This window comes from Mus caroli, chromosome 1 (assembly GCF_900094665.2).
Source record: "Mus caroli chromosome 1, CAROLI_EIJ_v1.1, whole genome shotgun sequence".
Lineage (NCBI taxonomy): Eukaryota > Metazoa > Chordata > Mammalia > Rodentia > Muridae > Mus > Mus caroli.
In genome coordinates, this window is record NC_034570.1 from 124,643,719 (window position 1) to 124,647,851 (window position 4,133).

Here is a 4,133-nt window from a genome sequence, read left to right on the forward strand (position 1 = left end):
GCTCTGAGAGTCAATTTTCTCCTGTATTTACTTGATATAATGGTAACCTGTCTCTCCCCTCCCCCGCCCCTCCCCTCCTTTTTTTCCTGGCAAGCTAAAAACAGGTCTCAGTCTATTTTTAATGTATTAAAAACAATATTTCTTTTTCCATTTTGTTCCATTTACTTAATAAGCATTTTCCAAAATCTTTCATATTCGATGTTTGATAAGTTGCCAGTACCTACTAAACGCTCTAAAACAAAATTAATACTAATAAATTACAGGAAAATGGACAAACGAGGTGGAAACTTCCGCATAGGATTGTGATCTTTTTTATTACACATTTTAAAAAAAAAGATTTTTTTGTTGTTGTTGTTTTTTTCGAGACAGGGTTTCTCTGTATAGCCCTGGCTGTCCTGGAACTCACTTTGTTGACCAGGCTGACCTCAAACTCAGAAATCTCTCTGCCTCCTGAATGCTGGGATTAAAGGCATGCACCACCACACCCGGCTGAGTTTAAACTTTTTACATCTTGAGTTTTTCTTCTCCTCGCCTTTCAGCATCCCAAGATGAATCCTTTCAAAGCAAGATTTCTACACCTTAGAGTAGCAGATTGCAGGAGGATCTCTGTGAGTTGAAGGCCAGCCTAGTCTACACTGTGAGCATGCCCTCCTGAACTCCACAGGGGCCCACATGACACACACACACAAAGACATAAACATATGTAAAGAATTAAAGCTAAAATAAACCTTAAAGATATAGTCCGTCTCCAGATCTGCCGAGTTCTGATGCATAGGTGATAGAGTACAGAATTATGAAAGCCCAAACACTGAGATAGGATTTTTCCTTGGTTGCTGAATACTCGAGGCTCCGAAACACAAAGAACTGCAAAATAGGTTGGAGAAATTTTCTTTTCTTAGAACTGTGTGGTTCTCTAAGAACAATGACCAGACCAGCTAAGGGATCCCAAATAGGCCTGGCTCTGCACACACGTGAGGGAATTAGTCAGGTCTCTACATACATGAGGAAATTGTCAGGTCTGTACACACAGGAGGGGAGATTAGTCAGGTGACCCTGAAGGCCCCCTTCTGCCTTAGGGCTTCATTGCTATGATAAAAGCCATGATCACACACAACTCGGGGAAAAGATTTATTTCTGCTTAGCACTCCACATCACTGGGATGTCAGGGCAGGAAGTCAGCCAGGGCAGGAGCTGAGGCAGAAACTTTGTAGGAGTGTTTCTTTCTGATTTGACTTGCTCAGCCTACTTTCTTTCTTTTCCTCTTCTTCCTCCTTCTCCTCTTCCTGCTCTTCCTTCTTTTTTTAGAGACAGGGTTTCTCTCTGTTTGGTGCCAGCTGTCCTAGAACTCACTCTGTAGACCAGGCCTGCATGAAACCCAGAGGCTGGCCTGCCTCTGCTGGGATTAAAGTCAAGTACCACCACTGACCAGCTTCAGCCGGATTTCTTTTTGTTTGTTTGTTTGTTTGTTTGTTTTGTTGTTGTTGTTTTTCGAGACAGGGTTTCTCTGTATAGCCCTGGCTGTCCTAGAACTCACTTTGTAGACCAGGCTGGCCTCGAACTCAGAAATCCGCCTGCCTCTGCCTCCCGAGTGCTGGGATTAAAGGCACGCGCCACCACTGCCTGGCTCAGCCTGATTTCTTATAGCACCCAGGACCACTAGCCTAGTCCTGCCCACAGTGAGCTGGGCCTTCCCACATCAGTTATCAATCAAGAAAACGCACCACAGGCTTGTCCACGGGTCAATATAGTAAAAGCATTTTCTCAATTGAGGTTCCATTTTCTTGAATGACTCTGGGTTGTATCAAAGTTATGTATAACCAGCCAGCACACCCTCCAAATGCAAGGTTTTATTATTCTATTACATTTTCCATTGCCAATTAAATCTGAGGGAGCAAGCCCAAAATGCACAAGGACAGCTGGTCAGACGGTGCAGTGGGTTAAACCCAAGCCTGTTTTAACACCATTAAAGTGATGGTGTGCACATTTAATTCCAGCACTCGGGAGACTGAGTTTGAAGCCAGCCTGGTCTACAGAGTGAGTTCTAGGACAGCCAGGGCTACAGAGAGGGAAAGGAAGGAAGGAAACAGGAAACAGTTGGGGGCTGAAGAGATGACTAGGTATCTATGAGCACATCAGCTCTTGCACAGGACACAGGGAACTCACACAGCAGACAGCTCACAACTTCCTGCAACTCCAATTCCAGGAGACTAACAACATCTGTTTTCCTCAGGACTTCTTCCTGCAGGCACCTGGAGCACAGGCAAACACACACACACACACACACACACACACAACTAAACAAATCTTTAAACATATGCAAACAGCAAATAAATGCAGGACCTGAAGACCAATAGGGTATTGTTAAGGCCTGGGTAACTAACTGCTGCCTGGTCTAGCCAGTCATTTTACGCTGTTATTACTGTTACGAAGAAACTTTATCATGTGTTGTTACTACTGTTACTAGAAAACTTTCTGATGCCTGAGTTGATTGCATATTCTGTTACGTTTTGTGTTGGAGTCCAGGAATCTCCTCTTAAGCCACACAAACACTGGTCTCAGTCAGACGATATTGAGCATACACCCCAGGCCTAGTCAGCCAGGGCTATGGTCCAGATTCAGGAACTGAACCAAGACCCCGAGTTAAGGTCCTACAGGATTTTTAAGCCCCAAATCCACAAACATCTGTGCCAAGTTATTTCACCATTCAGGATTTAGGGATAGGGTGTTTGCTTAGGAACATGTTATTGTTGTACACTTATCCTGTTCCCATTGGTTGGGGTATTCAACTGTGGCAGGAGACTTGCCTTGTCTAATATTCATATCTATCTTAGTTAGGGTTTTACTGCTGTGAACAGACACCATGACCAAGGCAACTCTTATAAGGACAAGAGTTTAACTGGGGCTGGCGTACAGGTTCAGAGACTCAGTCCATTATCATCAAGGTGGGAGCATGCAGCATCCAGGCAGGCATGGTGCAGGAGGACCTGAGATTCCTACATCTTGGTCTGAAGGCTGCTGGCAGAATACTGACTTCTAGGCAGCTAGAAGCCCACACCCACAGAGACACACTTACTCCAACAAGGCCATACCTACTCCATCAAGGCCACAGCTCCAAGGAGTGCCAAGCATATACAAACCATCACAATGTCCTAACTTGTCTACCAGGATGAAACTTGTCTAACATTCATGTCTTAACTTGTCGACCAGGATGTCATTTATCCACATACATGTCTCTTTCTGCCAAGTAGGATGTCAGTTCCCAGGGAGGTCTTGGGAACTTAAAGTTTACTAGACCACTACTCAAAATTCAAATAGTTTCTTATATTGGTGCAAGTGTCTCTCTTATGTTGGGGTCCACACAGGGGCAGCTTATACCATAAAAGCTTATACACAGGTGCAGGAAGTTTTGTTGGGTGGTTGTTTCAGTTCATGTTTATCGGGGGTAACTATACAAAAGCAATTCTACTGACTTCTATCGTGATTGGCTTCTGGGGGCACAGAACAGAACAGAATATGTAATCAGTCTTGGCATTAGAAGTTTCCTAGTAACAGCAGAAACATAATCCAGGCAATCCAGGTAACAGTTACCTAGGCCTTAATATTTTACCTAGGCCTTACCATTCTGTGCTTTTAGTGTTCTTGGAAACTAGTCACAATACTGGACACTTAGAGCTGCCCTTGGGATGGACCCCAACATAAGAGAGACACCTGCACCAATTAGAAAAGACTTCCATTTTGAAGCCGGGCATGGTGGTGCATGCCTTTAATTCTGGCACTCAGGAGGCAGAGGCAGGCAGATTTCTGAGTTTGAGGCCAGCCTGGTCTACAAAGTGAGTTCCAAGACAGCCAGGACTATACAGAGAAAACCTGTCAAGAAAAAGAAAAGAAAAAGAAAAAAAAAAGACTTCCATTTTGAGAAGGGGGGTACAGTAAAGTTTTAAGTTCTTAAGAACTCCCTGAGAAATGACATCCTACTTGACAGAGTCATGTATGTGGGTAACTAACATTCTGACTGACAAGTTAAGACATGAATGGTAGGGGGCTGGTGAGATGGCTCAGTGGGTAAGAGCACCCGACTGCTCTTCCAAAGGTCCAGAGTTCAAATCCCAGCAACCACATGGTGGCTCACAACC